At 41.0% G+C, this 16,995-nt stretch overlaps 1 protein-coding gene across 3 annotated transcripts in view; it reads left to right on the forward strand.

The window, feature by feature from the left end:
- Positions 1-7,451: 7,451 nt before the first annotated feature.
- LOC149441568 (uncharacterized) overlaps positions 7,452-16,995 on the forward strand; it is a 57,081-nt gene continuing 47,537 nt past the window's right edge. For all 3 annotated transcript variants that reach the window (XM_089657175.1, XM_089657176.1, XM_089657177.1), the window contains exon 1: positions 7,452-7,582. The gene's annotated coding sequence lies outside the window, so the exon portion shown is untranslated. The remainder of the gene's footprint in view (positions 7,583-16,995) is intronic.

Here is a 16,995-nt window from a genome sequence, read left to right on the forward strand (position 1 = left end):
TCCTCTGGAACTCACTACCCCAATCCATCAGACTGTCACCTTCCCTCCTCACCTTCAGGCGCTCCCTGAAAACCCACCTCTTCAGGGAAGCCTACCCCACCCTCACCTAACTGCTGCTCTCCTTCATTCCTCCTACCACTCCATCCCCCACAGCCACTTCCTCCTGTACCACTACCCCCTCCCTCCTAGATTGTAAGCTCCAAAGAGTAGGGCCCTATAACCCCTTGTGTGCTGCTTGTAGGTGCTGTAATGTTTCATGTATTGTCCACCCCTCTATTGTACAGCGCTGAGCAAACCCTTTGGCGCTATATAAACTAGATGTAGTAATAATAATAATAATAATAAATATATATATATATATATTTTTTTTTTTTTAATTAAATTTTTTTTCTTTTTTTTAAGATTTTTTTTTCATATTTTACTATGACCAAAGTAATACAATGTTACCATAATAACATTGTACTACTTTGGGGAAGTGATCAGTATTTTTTTTTTTTTTTTACACAATTTGCTTATAGCAAAGAATTACTTTGCTATAAGCAAACATTTACCTGAATGACATCGATTCATTCAGGGTTTTTTTTTTTTGTTTTTTTTTTTGTGTTTAGCTGTGATTTGGCCACAGCTAATCACATGACATGTGCATGTGATTAGCTGTGATCCTTCACAGCTAGACACTAGTATACAATTGATGGCATGAATGAAGCCATCCATTGTATACAACTGTCATGTGACCTGCTGTGATTAGTCACAACAGGTCACATGGTACCGGCAACGGGGCCGATACTCAGATCTGTCATCACCCGTGTCTGAGGTCTGCAGGAGCGCAATCTGCGCATGTGTGGGAGGACGCCATATGGCGTCCACCCGGAACGCTGATCACATTTGCCGCCGGCAGGCGGCAAATGGTTAAGAGTACGGAATAGTGACCATTGGTTTCAGTGGTTAGTAAGTCGCTTGTGAGTTTTAGAGAGCAGTTTCTGTGGAGAGTTGTGGGCAAAATCCAGACTGAACAGGATCGAGTAGGTTATTCTCCATAAGGTGATCTACTGATCACAGGTGCAATGCTTTTCAGGCTCCTGCAATCAAAAATAATAAATGCAAATTTTTTTTCCTGCAAAATAATTGTGCATTTATAATTTTTTTACCAAAAGGTGAACTTATTGTAAGCTCCAAAGAGTAGGGCCCTATAACCCCTTGTGTGCTGCTTGTAGGTGCTGTAATGTTTCATGTATTGTCCACCCCTCTATTGTACAGCGCTGAGCAAACCCTTTGGCGCTATATAAATGGAATAAGTCTGCATTTTTTTTCAATTTAAAAAATCAGAAGTGGATGGAAAATGGAAGAAAAATGGATGTAGATAGAACAGGAAGACAAATGTAAACTAATGTATACTGAAATGGATCGTGACCGAACAGATGACACTCATGTGAAAGGGGCTGTGAGTGTTCTCGTCTGTCTGTTTTGGGCCTCTTACACAGGGACATTCTGATCAGGTACACCTGTTTGTTTTTCAGGCAGACCTAATCGGAACCTCCTGTCTCCTCTATGGAGCGGCCGGTGTAAACGGACATGTATCCGCTTACAACTGCCCACATCCAATCCGATCCAGCCTGCAAAATAAGAGACGTATGAGGATCCAATTCCCCTTCCGTCCATTGGATCGGGTCAGATGGCAATGGACAGGTGGTCCATTTCCATCCGACTGCCCACTGAGGACAGCGAGCTGCTCTGTGTCCGCACTGCAGCAGCGGAGCAGACACGGACCTGTCATCAGCTTGCTCAGCAGGGATCAGCCCGCAGAACAAGCAGATGCGCTAAATGGGTCCGTCCATGTGAAAGGACCCCTTCAGTCCTTTGTTGACGGATGAAAAATGGACAGCAATGCATTCCTATGGCCCTTTTCACATGGGCGTCATTTGCTAAGAAAAAACAGTTACATCAGTTTCTCATCCATTTGCATCCGTTTTTAGTCCGCCTCTGTTTTTTTAAACGGAATATAAATGCAGACTTGTTCTGTTTAAAAAAACGGACCTGAACAGAAGAGGATGAGAAACTGACGTAAACAGACATCCCGCCATCTGTTGATGGATGAAAAACGGACAGCAAGGCCTTCCTTTTGGCACACTGATATAAACGGATGACGTTTTGTCCACTTCTGTTCAGGTCATGTTTTTTTTAAACAGAACAAATCTTCATTTTTATTCCATTTAAAAAATGGAAGCAGACAAAAAACCTGATGTAAATGGATGAAAAACGGACAGCAATGCATGCCTACGGGCAAACGGATGAAAACGGACAAACGGAACGTTAAAGGGGCCAGCAAGAACTAGACTGAGTGGAGGACGTTCATGTGAAAGGGCCTGAACAGAAATATGGATCTTAACAGAAGAGGACAAAAATATAGGCCCCTTTCACACGGGTTTTCTCGTCTGTCTGTTTTTCATCCGTGTGTTGATAGTTGAAAAATGGACAGCAATGCGTTCCTATGGCCCTGTTCACATGGGCGACATTTGCTAAGAAAAAATGGATTGCAGTTACTTCAGTTTCTCATCCATTTATAACCGTTTTTAGTCAGCTTCCATTTTTTTAAACGAAACATAAATGCAGAACTTGTTCTGTTCAAAAAAATAGACTTAAGCAGAAGAGGATGAAAAACTGATGTAAATGGACGTCCGTCTGTCTGTTGATGGATGAAAAACGGACAACAAGGCCTTCCTTTCAGGTCTGCTTTTTTTTAAACGGAACAAATCTTAATTTTTGTTCCATTTTAAAAATACAGAAGCGGACAAAAAACCTGATGTAAATGGATGAAAAATGGACAACAAGGCCTTCCTTTTGGCACACTGATATAAACGGATGACATTTTGTCCACTTCTGTTCAGGTCTGTTTTATTTTTTTAAACGGAACATAAATGCAGAACTTGTTCTGTTCAAAAAAACGGACCTGAACAGAAGAGGATGAAAAACTGACGTAAACGGCCGTCCGTCGATGGATGAAAAACGGACAGCAATGCGTTCCTAAGGCCCTGGTCACATGGGCGACATTTGCTAAGAAAAAACGGATTTTGGTTACATCAGTTTCTCATCTGTTTACAACCGTTTTTAGTCCGCTTCCGCAAAACGGACAAACGGAACGCCGTGTGAAAGGGGCCAGCAAAAACAAGACTGAGCGGAGGACGTTCATGTGAAAGGGCCTGAACAGAAATATGGATCTTAACAGAAGAGGACAAGAAAATGATGTTAGGCCCCTTTCACACGGGCATTCATGTCTGTCTGTTTTTCATCCATTTGTTGATGGATGAAAAATAGACAGCAATGCATTCCTATGGCCCTGTTCACATGGGTGACATTTGCTAAGAAAAAACAGATTTAGTTTACATAGGTTTCTCATCCGTTTACATTTGTTTTAATCTGCTTCCATTTTTTTAAATGGAACAAAAATGCAGACTTGTTCTGTACAAAAAAACGGACCTGAACAGAAGAGGATGAAAAACTGACGTAAACGGACGTCCATCCGTCTGTTAATGGATGCAAAACGGACAGCAAGGCCTTCCTTTCAGGTCTGTTTTTTTAAATGGAACAAATCTTAATTTTTGTTCCTTTTAAAAAACGGAAGGGGACAAAAAACCTGATGTAAATGGATGAAAAACGAACAGCAAGGCATTCCTTTTGACACACTGATATAAACGGATGACATTTTGTCCACTTCTGTTCAGGTCTGTTTTTTTTTTTTTTAAACGGAACATAAATGCAGAACTTGTTCTGTTCAAAAAAACGGACCTGAACAGAAGAGGATGAAAAACTGACGTAAACAGCCGTCCGGCCGTCTGTTGATGGATGAAAAACAAACAGCAAGACATTCTTTTTGGCAAACTGATATAAATGGAAGACGTTTCGTCCACTTCTGTTTAGGTCTGTTTTGTTTTTTGTTGTTTTTTTCCATAATAAATGTTTATTTGGTTTTACAAATATAGTTACAACAACAAAAAAACAAAAATAGGACAGTGAAAAGCTACACAATATCACAGTATAGGTGTTGCGGTAAAGTTTAACAAAGAGAAAAAAGGAAATATTGAATAATTCCTAACAGTCTTACTAATTCCACGAAATAATCATTTTAGAGTGTCCAAAAAAAGGTTAAACATAATAATAATATCTTATCTTACAGTTCTGAGGTCTGCTTTTTTTTTATTTTAAACGGAACAAATCTTCATTTTTGTCCATTTAAAAAAATGGAGGCGGACAAAAACCTGATGTAAATGGATGAAAAACGGACAGCAATGCACTCCTATGGGCAAACGGATGAAAAACGGACAAACGGAATGCCACGTGAAAGGGGCCAGCAAGAACTAGACTGAGCGGAGGACGTTCATGAGAAGGGGGCAGCACAGTGGCTAAATGGTTAGCACTTCCGCCTGGCAGCACTGGGGTCATAGGTTCAATTCCCAACCACAGCACCACCTGCCTGGAGTTTGCATGTTCTCCCTGTGCCTGCATGGGCTTCCTCTGGGTACTCCAGTTTCCTCCCACACTCCAAAGACATGCTGGTAGGTTAATTGGATCCTGTCTAAATTGTCCCTAGTATGTGTATGTATGAATGTAAATTAGGGACCTTAGATTGTACACCCCTTGAGGGTTAGGGACTGATGTGAATGTACAATATATATGTAAAGCGCTGCGCAAATTGATAGCGCTATATAAGTATCTGAAATCAATAGATAAGGACCTGAACAAAAATATGGATCTTAACAGAAGCAGCTAAGAAAATGATGTTAGGCCTCTTTCACACAGGTGTTCTTGTCTGTTTTTCACCCCTTTGTTGATAGATTAAAAACGGACAGCAATGTGTTCGTACGGCCCCTTTCACATGGGCGACATTTGCCAAGAAAATACGGATTTCGGTTACATCAGTTTCTCATCCGTTTACATCCGTTTTTAGTCGTCTTTCATTTTTTTAAACGGAACGTAAATGCAGAACTTGTTCTGTTCAACAAAACGGACCTGAACAGAAGAGGATGAAAAACTGACGTAAACGGACGTCCGTCCATCTGTTGATGGATGAAAAACGGACAGCAAGGCCTTCCTTTCCGGTCTGTTTTTTTTTAAATGGAACAAATCTTAATTTTTGTTCCATTTTAAAAAACAGAAGCGGACAAAAAACCTGATGTAAATAGATGAAAAACAAACAGCTAGGCATTCCTTTTGGCACACTGATATAAACGGACAACGTTTTGTCCACTTCTGTTCAGGTCTGTTTTTTTTTTTTTAAACGGAACATAAATGCAGACTTGTTCTGTTCAAAAAAACAGACCTGAACAGAAGAGGATGAAAAACTGACGTAAACAGACGTCCGACCGTCTGTTGATGGATGAAAAACGGACAGCAAGGCCTTCCTTTCCGGTCTGTTTTTTGTAAATGGAACAAATCTTAATTTTTGTTCCATTTTAAAAAACGGAAGCGGACAAAAAACCTGATGTAAATGGATGAAAAACGGACAGCAAGGCCTTCCTTTTGGCACACTGATATAAACGGATGACGTTTTGTCCACTTCTGTTCAGGTCTGTTTTTGTTTTTTAAATGGAACATAAATGCAGACTTGTTCTGTTCAAAAAAACGGACCTGAACAGAAGAGGATAAAAAACTGACGTAAACGGACGTCCATCCATCAGTTGATGGATGAAAAACGGACAGCAAGGCCTTCCTTTCAGGTCTGTTTTTTTTAAATAGAGCAAATCTTAATTTTTGTTCCATTTTAAAAAACGGAAGCAGACAAAAAACCTGATGTAAATGGATGAAAATCGGACAGCAAGGCCTTCCTTTTGGCACACTAATATAAACGGACGTCGTTTTGTCCACTTCTGTTCAGGTCTGTTTTTTTTTTTTTTTAAACGGAACATAAATGCAGAACTTGTTCTGTTCAAAAAAACAGACCTGAACAGAAGAGGATGAAAAACTGACGTAAACGGCCATCCGTCTGTTGATGGATGAAAAATGGACAGCAATGCGTTCCTACGGCCCCTTTCACATGGGCGACATTTACCAAGAAAAAACAGATTTCGGTTACATCAGTTTCTCATCCGTTTACATCCGTTTTTAGTCTGCCTTCGTTTTTTTAAACGGAACGTAAATGCAGAACTTGTTCTGTTCAAAAAAACGGACCTGAACAGAAGAGGATGAAAAATTGACGTAAACGGCCGTCCATCTGTCTGTTGATGGATGAAAAACGGACAGCAAGGCCTTCCTTTCAGGTCTGTTTTTTTATTAAATGGAACAAATCTTAATTTTTGTTCCATTTTAAAAAACGGAAGCGGACAAAAAACCTGATGTAAATGGATGAAAAACAGTGAGCGAGGCCTTCCTTTTGGCACACTGATATAAACGGACGACGTTTTGTCCACTTCTGATCAGGTCTGGTTTTTTTTTAAACGTAACATAAATGCAGAACTTGTTCTGTTCAAAAAAACAGACCTGAACAGAAGAGGATGAAAAACTGACGTAAACGGCCATCCGTCGATGGATGAAAAATGGACAGCAATGCGTTCCTATGGCCCTTTTCACATGGGCGAAATTTTATAAGAAAAAATGGATTTTGGTTACATCGGTTTCTCATCCGTTTACATTTGCTTTAATCTGCTTTAGTTTTTTTCAGGTAAATGGACATCTGTCCGTTTGTTGATGGATGAAAAACGGACAGCAAGGCCTTCCTTTTGACACACTGATATAAACGGACGACGTTTTGTTCACTTCTGTTTTTTTTTTTTAAACGGAACAAATCTTAATTTTTGTGCCATTTAAAAAAAAACAGAAGCGAACAGAAAATTGATGTAAATGGCTGAAAAACGGACAGCAATGCATTCCTACGGGCGAACGGATGCCAAACAAACGGAACGCCGTGTGGAAAGGGCCAGCAGACTGAGCGGAGGACGTTCATGTGAAAGGGCCTGAACAAAAATATGGATCTTAACCATTTGCATACCACCCTATAACATACTGTTACAGGGCGGCTGCTGTGCGCAAAATCACGTAAATATACATGATTTTGCAGCTCAGGGTAGGGGGCACGCGTGGAGGGAGGAGGGTTATGGTACTATTCGAAAAAAAAACCAAAAAAACAGGTTTTATTGTGTGTGAAAAATGAAGAAAATCGACGAGGGGTTAACGAGCACTGTGAGGAGGCAGCCATGTTTATTCAGCCCGTCTTCCCGCTCATAACTTTTTTTTTTTTTTTTAGACTTTTCTTCGTCATTTTATTTTGCAGATCTCTAGCTGAGGAGGAAGGAAGGACAGAGGGAAGGGGACAGATGGAGGAGAGCTCTGGCTGTGCGTATTATGAGGTTTCCCTCACACATCAACGTGCTTTGTGGCTGAGGAATCACCATGACAATGGCAGTCTGTGAGGAGAACCTCCCCCCTCCCTCCCTTCCCCGCCATGAGCAGAGGAGGAAGGACCGGAAGTGACGTAGGATGCACAGGATGAGGCGGGGCTCTACCATCAGCTTTGTGCATCGCTCTGAGATCCAGAGAGCCGTCCGAGCTCACACTGAGCCGTGTGTGTGATTGACAGCTGAGGGAGTGTGGGGTGAGTACGAGCTGCAGCACCCCCCCTAGAGACTGCACCCCACTGCATGCAACCCCCCTCCCCCGCCATATCCTCACCTCCATCACTCGGCTCCTCTCCACAACTCCTCACCTGCACTAAGGAGGAACTCTGCTCCCAACACCCAACTTTTCCAGCCTCAGCTCCTCACCTCTCCCTGACTGAGCATTACTGGGGGGGGAGGGGGGTCCTGATCAGGAGGAGCACCAACCAATGTGGGGGGATCCTCCTCCATGTGGATGGACTGCATGGGGGGTGTCTATGTTCTGCCAGGCCAGGGTCATATCGCCACATTGGCTTGGTGTGCGCTTAACCCCTTGCCCTCCAGAGGATTTACCCCCCACCCCTCCTGACCAGGACATTTTTTTCTTTTGCGATACGGCGCTACGTTACTTTAACTGACAATTGCGCGGTCGTGCAACGCTGCACCCAGATTCTATTTGTCTTTTCCCCCCAAATAGAGCTTTCTTGCGGTGGTGTTTGATGGCCTGTGCGGTTTTCAATTTTGTGCACTATAAGCAAAAAAGACTGACAATTTTGGGGGGAAAAATATTTTTGACTTTTTGCTATAAAATATGTCCAATAAAAAATGTTAAAAATCTAATTTTGTCATAAATTTAGGCCAAAATATTCTGCTCCATGTCTTTGCTGAAAAAAATCCCAATACGTGTAAATGAATTGGTTTACGTGAAAGTTATAGCATCTACAAATGGCGGTATAGATAATGAGATTTTAATTTTTTTTACTAGTAATGGCGGCAATCAGCGACTTATGGTGGGACTGCGGCGGACATTCTGACACTGGGGGGGGAACTAACTGCCACTGACATCCCCAGTGACACCAATGCAGTGATCAGTGCTAATAAAAAGCACTGACAGTGTACTAATGGCACTGGGCAGGAAGGGGTTAACATCTGGGGCGATCAAAGGGTTAACTGTGTGCTGTGTTTTTACTATGCAGACAAGCTGCTTTGTATTGCTCTGCTGTGCAGAGCAATGCAAAGCAGCCTGTTTCTGCTGACAGGGGAGAGATCTGTATTGTTTACATACAGACCTCTCCCCTGTCAGCTCTGCCGATGATCACCGAGTCCTGGCAGAATCGGCAGCCGAGACCCAGTGATTGAATTGACATTCAGAGGAGCCAATAGCGGTGTGGGTAGGGTGCGTGCGCCCCCACCCAGAAATACAAAATCACTTGTGATTTTTTTTTTTTGCGTATCCCTGTAGAAGTACTTCTGCTATAGGGTGGTCAGGAGGTGGTTACAAAAAAAAAAGTGCGGTGTACAATACTTTTTTCAGGCAGCAACCAATCCTGCGCTCTGTGCTGCAGCCGATAGGACTTTGTGAAATGACGCTTTTTTGACATTTCAGTAAAGTTAGCTTTGGAAAAAAAAAAACCAGTGCACACACCAGCTGCTGCTGCTGCTATCAATGGGCCCTTACCCCTGGTTCACATATCCACGTTTTGCACGGGCACGAGAGCCCATTAATTTGAATGGACTCCTGTGCCCCGGGACACGCAGGGAAGAAGTCCCTGAAAACGCAGCCCGCATGAGAACCTCGGTCCCCAGTGTGGTCGCGATTTCCAGTGCGAGTGGCGTGCCATTAGAATGAATGGCACCCGCCCACGGGTCCGCATTCTTCTGTGCGGGTGGTGCGGCTGCACAGATTTTTGTGCCAATCCGCAGCAGCACCACCCGCACAGGTGTGAACCTAGCCTTAGGCCTGGTTCACACGTGTGTTTTGTTTTTTTTAGTGCTTTTTGCAGAAATGCATTACAGTCCATATAACATGGTTTCCTATGGGACACGTTCACATGTATGCATTTTTGAGTTGCTGCATTTTTGCATTTTTGGAAATGGTTGGAGACTTTTTGAAATTAAAAAAGCAGTGTTTTTGCTATGATAGAGTTCAATGGAGGAGCTGCTAAAATGCATGTAGTACTAGGGTTGATGGTTCCAATCCCAATCACGGCACCACCGGCCTGGAATTTGCAAGTTCTCCCTGTGCCTGCGTGGGTATCCTCCAGGTACTCCGGTCTCCTCCCTCACTCCAAAGACATGCTGGGAGGTGAATTAGCTCCGGTCTAAATTGTCCCTAGTATGTGTATGTATAAATGTGAGTTAGGGACCTTAGATTGTACGCCCCTTGAGGATTAGGGACTGGTGTATGTATATATATATGTGTGTGTGTGTGTGTGTGTGTGTGTATATATATATATATATATATATATACACATACATACACGTCAAGCACTGCGTAAATTGACGGCGCTATATAAATACCTATAATAGTGCGTTTTTGCTGCGTTGTGTTTTTATTCTGCCCAGCAACAAAAAAAATTAAAGCTGGAAAAACGTGGCAAAAGCATTGGTGTGAACCAGGCCTGTTCACACACATGCAGTTTGTTTTTGATCTGTTTCTGCAGTGCTTTTTGTGGTGCATTTTTGAAACTTTTTTGTTTTTGACGCATTTTGCAATTTTTATGTTTTTTTTTTTTGTTTGTTTTTTGTTTTTTTGGGGGGCAATTTGTTCTTGGGCAGATTAACCACTTGCCCTCCATATGATTTACCCCCCTTCATGACCAGGCCATTTTGTGCTAAACGGCACTGTGCTGCTTTAACTGATAATTGCACAGTCATGCAACGCTGATTTGTTTTTTTTTTTCACACAAATCGTTTTCTTTTGGTGGTATTTGATCACCACTGAGGTTTTTTTTTCTTTTCTTTTTTATTCTTTGAGATTTAAACGAAAAAAGACCAACAATTCTGAGGGAAAAAAAACAATTTATTTTTTTTTTTGCTATAAAACATATCCAATAAAAAAATTTAAAAACTTAATTTTTTTAAGTTTAGGCCAAAATATATTCTACATGTCTTTTCTAAAAAAAAAAAAAAAAATTAACTGATAATTGCATGGTCATGCAACTCTGTATGCAAATTAAATTTATATCATTTTTTTTCACACAAGTAGTTTTCTTTTGGTGGTATTTGATCACCGCTGAGTTTTTTTTTTTTTTAATTCTTTGAGATTTAAATGAAAAAAGACAAATTCTAGGAAAAAAACAATATTTTTTGCTATAAAACGCTGTACGCAAATTAAATTTATATATTTTTTTTCACACAGTTTTCTTTTGGTGGTATTTGATCACCACTGAATTTTTTTTTTTTTTTTTTATTCTTTGAGATTTAAACGAAAAAAAACAAATTCTGAGAAAAACAATATTTTTTTGCTATTTGCTATAAAACATATCCAATAAAAAAATTAAAACTCTAATTTCTTTATAAATTTAGGCCAAAATGTGTTCTACATGTCTGCTAAAAAAAAAAAATTAACTGATAATTGCACGGTCATGCAACACTGTACGAAAATTAAATTTATATCTCTTTTATTCACACATATATTTTTCTTTTGGTGGTATTTGATCACCACTGAGTTTGAGATTTAAATGAAAAAAGACCAAAATTCTGAAAAAAAACCCAATATTTTTTGCTATAAAACATATCCAATGAAAAATCAAATTTCTTTATAAATGTAGGCCAAAATGTATTTTACAAAAAAAAAAAAAGATTAAAAAAATTAACTGATAATTGCACGGTCATGCAACACTGTACGAAAATTAAATTTATATCTCTTTTATTCACACATATATTTTTCTTTTGGTGGTATTTGATCACCACTGAGTTTTTTTTTTTTTTTTTATTCTTCGAGATTTAAACGAAAAAAGACCAAAAATTCTGAGAAACAATATTTTTTGCTGTTTGCTATAAAACATATCCAATAAAAGAATTAAAAATCAAATTTCTTTATAAATTTAGGCCAAAATGTATTCTACATGTCTGCTAAAAAAAAAAAAAAAAAAAAAAAAATCCCAACAAGTGTATATTGATCGGTTGGTGTGAAAGTCATAGCGTCTACAAACTATGGTATATATACTGGATTTTTTTCCCCCCTTATATTGGTAATATCAGCGACTTATGGTGGGACTGTGAGTTCAGCTGGCATTCTGACACTTTGTGGGAACTGGCACTGACATCTCCAGAGACACATATATAGTGATCAGTGCTAATGAAGTGCAAGGACACTGTACTAATGGCACTGGGCAGGAAGGGGTTAGCAATCAAAGGGTTAATTGTTTGCCTAACTGTGTAATGTGTGTAATATGTGCTGTTACTGGGGATGCCACCGTTTTTGATGATCACTGTTGTAAGCAATCGTTTTACTTGTCATAAATGGCTTTCATTCCTGACTTAGTGTTTCCTGTTGTGATACTGTGATTGGTCGCAAGTAATAACATGGTACAGGGTACCATGTGATCACTGGTGACCAATCACAACATCAAGCAAAGTGTCATGAATGAAAGCTAGAAATTCTGAGGACCCTCTGCACACTGGTATATACCCTTTCAAGCAGACTATGCAATACATAGGGATATTTAGTTCACACATATTGCAGTACATGCTTAACCTCTTCAATACCGGGCAATTTACCCCCTTCCTGCCCAGGCCATTTTTCACGTTTCAGCGCTCTCACACTTTGAATGACAATTGCGCGGTCATACAACATTGTACCCAAACTAAAATTTTATCATTTTCTTCACACAACTAGAGCTTTCTTTTGATGGTATTTAATCATCGCTGGGGTTTTTATTTTTTGCTAAATTAACAAAAAAAGACCGAACATTTTGAAGAAAAAAACACGTTTTTCTTTGTTTCTGTTATAAAAGTTTGTAAATAAATAATTGTTCTTCATAAATTTAGGCCGAGATGTATTCTGCTACATGTCTTTGGTGAAAATATCCCAAATTAGGATGTATTATTTAGTTTGTAGGAAAGTTATAGAGTTCACAAACTATGGGATAGATCTGAATATTGATCAATCCTGAAGTACTGACGGCCAATCTAATTTCTTGAGGTCCAAGAATGTCAGAATAGTACAGATATCCCCCAAATGACCCCTTTTTGTAGAGTAGACAGTCCGACGTACTTCATAAGAGGCATGGCGAGTTTTTTGAAGTTGTATTTTTTTTGTCATAATTTTTCGGAAAATTAAAAAAATTATTTTCACTATTTTTTTTTTTTTTTTTTTTTACATACTGTCACCAGTGCAGTACAGTGTCATATAACTGGCATGGCGGTGAACAGGGACACTGACTGGTGACAGTATGGAAAAAAAGAAATATATATATATTTTTTATTATTATTTTTAATTTTTATTACTTTTTTTTTTTTTTTTTTTAAGATTTTTTTTTTTCATATTTTACTATGACCAAAGTAGTACAATGTTACCATAGTAACATTGTACTACTTTGGGGAAGTGATCAGTTTTTTTTTTGTTTTTTTTTTACACAATTTGCTTATAGCAAAGAATTTGCTATAAGCAAGCATTTACCAGAATGAAATCGATTCATTCAGGTTTTTTTTTTTTTTTTTTTTTTTTTTTGGCGCTTAGCTGTGATTTGGCCACAGGTAATCACATGACATGTGCATGTGACCTGCTGTGACCATTCACAGCTAGGCACTAGTATACAATGGATGGCATGAATGAAACCATCCATTGTATACAACTGTCTTGTGACCTGCTGTGATTGGTCACAGCAGGTCACATGGTACCGGCAACTGGGTACTCAGATCTGTCATCAGCTGTGTCCGAGGTAAACGGCGGTGACAGATCGCGCCGCTGCGCGGCTCTGCAACCGCGCAAACTGCACATGTGCGTGAGGACGTTTGGAGTGCTCCCGGAAAGGTGAAGCATTTTTGCCGCCGCAAAACGGCTATAGGCCGGGCGGCTAATGGTTAAGCTGGCCAACTGCGTCAAAGTAATCCCTCCATGGTCGGTCCTACTCTGCTCTGCCTGCAAATTTCTAGTGTTAATATGTGGTTACACCCCTTTAGCACCTGATGGATAAATGCATGTACTAGCTGTTGGGATTTGAGCACAGGGATCTCTTGTTTGATGAATGAAAGCTATTCATGACAGTTTGCTTGCAAGTTATCTTGTGATCGCTGTAATGGATCATAGCGATCACATCATAACCCAGCTACGCACAGTGGGCGGGAACCGAGTGCTACAGGGGTGTGGAAAAACTACTTGTCCAGGGACTAAATTGGGGCCTCCAATCTACTTGTCCTGATTAAAAAGAAAAAAAATTTAACCAAGACCATATGTAGCCTCCCTGGCGGTATTCCCGAGTGTAGCTCGGGGTAAAATTTCAGTACCACAAGCGGTAACCCCGAGCTACACTCGGGCTTACCATGCAACGCTGCTCCGGGATCCCTCGATCACTTACCTTGTCCTGCGCTCCCACGATGTCCCCGGCAATGTAATCCGGCGGATGCCGGCATCTGTCATCTGGGTTCTGTCCCCTGCAAGCGTCGGGACGTACGGGGGACGGAACAGCGGGAAATCTAAAAATGTCAAAAAGTGACATTCACTAAAATCACATAGTATAACATTCCTGTATCAAACCATTTCACATACATTTTGTCCCGAGTGCTTTGTCCGGCGCCCTGCCTGCATTTTTACGGTTCTTTCTGCCTTGAAACTGAGAAACGTCCATGGCGTCCAAAAAGCGTCCCTTTAGGTCAAAATCAGTTTTAGACCGGCTAGAGAACAGCGATAGTAAATCAGAACCACTTGCAGAATTGACTGATAATGATTCGTGGGGGAAATTTGGCATCAGACACTGAAAACGATTCTGCGACTTTGCTCAGCGATGTGTGAACTTGGCGCTATATTTCAAATTTCAGTGTTATTGGTTTGATTACATTATTGAATTACATTCATTATTATTATATTATTATTTATTAAATTATAATTTTTGATTTTGTGTTTCAAGTTTTATCCTACCCGGGATGTTTACTAGACTCTTGTTCGGACAGATTTCAGTGAGTTATTCCTAAAAATTACAGCCTACAATAAAAAAAACACATATTTCCATGCAACAAAATGTACCGCTTTCAGCACAGAAATATGGACATAATCAGACCGCTAGGGAGGTTAAATCTGAGGTGCTTTTAGGAGTGTCTGGGACTTTAAAACACAAAACAAAAGGTGCTTTATGGTGACTTAAACGTGTAATATTTTTAACATTGCGCTGCCCCCCCTCCCCGCTTGTCTCCAGCTCTGCACCCGGGGACTAGCAGGGAGAGGAGAGATCTCGCAGTGTAATGAGCACCGATTGGGTGTTCGTCAGGAAAGGGGAGTGTCGAGCGTATTCTTTATCCCTTTCGCTGCCGGAGCCTTTTTTGCATTTTAGAAAATCATTTTAGGCTTGAAGATTACATAAGACCCCCAAACATGATATATTTTCTGAAAGCAAAGACCCTGGAGCAGGGGTGTCAAACTGGCGGCCCTCCAGCTGTTGTGAAACTACAAGTCCCGTCATGCTTGTAACTGTCTATCTTGCAGTGCCTCATGGGACTTGTAGTTTGCTGGAGGGCCGCCAGTTTGACACCCGTGCCCTAGAGAGCAAAATAGTGGTAGTTCCAATTTATGTCACATGATATTACCACAAACAAATACAAAAAAATACATTTAATTTTAGGGCACAAAACAGCAATAAATTACCCATTTTTTTTTTTTTTGTAAAATATAAAAGATGAGGTTTCACAGAGTTTCACATGCGCTCGTGAAATGGCTACAAATTTTAGTACCCTATATTTTCTATAGGTGACTCTTTTAAGGCCCCTTATACTTCAACAGTTCAGTGTTATGGAGGAGGTGTGGTGCTACAATTATGGCTCTCATTCTGGCATGCGTGGCAATATGTAACATGTGTTTCGCAATTGCCGTTTTCATGCGTAGGTGTCAAGGCGTGTGCTTTTACGTTTGTACATTCGTATATGTGGGGGGCCTCAGCATTTTTTTGGGGGGAAGGGGGCGTGGGGTGGTATTATGTGCTTAGGTGTAACTTTAATTTTTTACGATTAAAAAAAAAAAATATTTTTTTTTTTATGTAACTTTTTTTTCTTCGTCACATAGGGGACAAAAAGTCACCTATGTGATAATATTTGGTGACCGGTTCTCTTTGAGACATGCAAGGTCTAAAAGACCCTGCACGTCTCCTGTGTACTCAAGTGGATGTAATGCAGTGCATATCGCACTGCATTACATTCTTCCCCAGCCTGAATGACTCGGAAATCTGTCAGCGGGGACCCGGTAGTGACATCATAACGTCCCTTCCGGGTCAGGAGAAGAAGAGGAGGGGAGCAGACGTGTCCGCTGTCCTCCATCCCTTCTACACTCTGGCACCGCTGAACCGGTCCCAAGCCTGCAGATGGGCAAGCGGAGCTCAGGAGACGTTGTGGGCAGGACTGAGGTACATGGTGGGGCGAAGGTGGCTGGCACTTTAGTGGGCTGTGTGGAATTAATCGGGCGGCTGCACTGCACAGCACTGCTTGACCGCAGCAGGGCTAAAGGTTTAAAAAAAACTACATGCCCAGCGCCCGGAACTACATGTCCTGGGCATCGGGTAATACAAATTCAACATCCCTGTGCTGTGATCCACCGTGTTCACTGAAAACAGCAGTCACGGGATGGGGTCACGCCAGTGCACATGTGATCAGCGACGTACAGGTAAGTCGCTGAGCCTGCTGTTTCCGCCCAGTGGCAGTGAATCTACTGCTAAGGGGGCAGCAAGTAGTTACTAAACCCACAATAGTAAAATCAGCCTGTATATTTATTTATTTTTATTTATTGTAAGTACTTGTATAGCGCCGTCAATGTACACAGCGCTTCACATCAGTCCCTAACCCTCAAGGGGTGTACAATCTAAGGTCCCTAACTCACATTCATACATACACATATTAGGGACAATTTAGACAGGAGCCAATTAACCTACCAGCATGTCTTTGGAGTGTGGGAGGAAACTGGAGTACCCAGAGGAAACCCACACAGGCAGAACATGCAAACTCCAGGCAGGTGGTGCTGTGGTTGGGATTTGAACCGGCAGCCCTAGTACTGCCAGGCGGAAGTGCTAACCATTCAGCCACTGTGCTGCGCATATGTAGTAAAGCATGCTTGGTATACTCACTGTGGAACCTAAGGGGTAAGGGGGGGCGGCTTCATGCAGAAGGTTTTTTAGCTTCATGCAGAGAATGCACCTTGAACCTTTGCTTCCACTTTAATGGAACATACAGACTGTTCACATCTGTGGTTGGCTACAACAAGCATGCATTGCGTTGTGTTAGTGCATTGGAATGCTGTTCAAGATAAATTGCACCACAGAGCAGTACGCACTGTACAATGCTGTGCACTTGCAATGACACACAATAAAACGGGTTTTACCGTGCGTTAATGCAATGCGCTGATGTGAATGGGCCCTTAGGGTGTGTTCACACCTCTGCTGCAGAAAATATGTGCATTGTTACACAAATTCAAAGCAGAATGAAACCC

Source organism: Staurois parvus, unplaced genomic scaffold, assembly GCF_062004578.1.
Source record: "Staurois parvus isolate SC_StPar_1 unplaced genomic scaffold, SC_StPar_1.0 ptg000973l, whole genome shotgun sequence".
Classification (NCBI taxonomy): Eukaryota; Metazoa; Chordata; class Amphibia; order Anura; family Ranidae; genus Staurois; species Staurois parvus.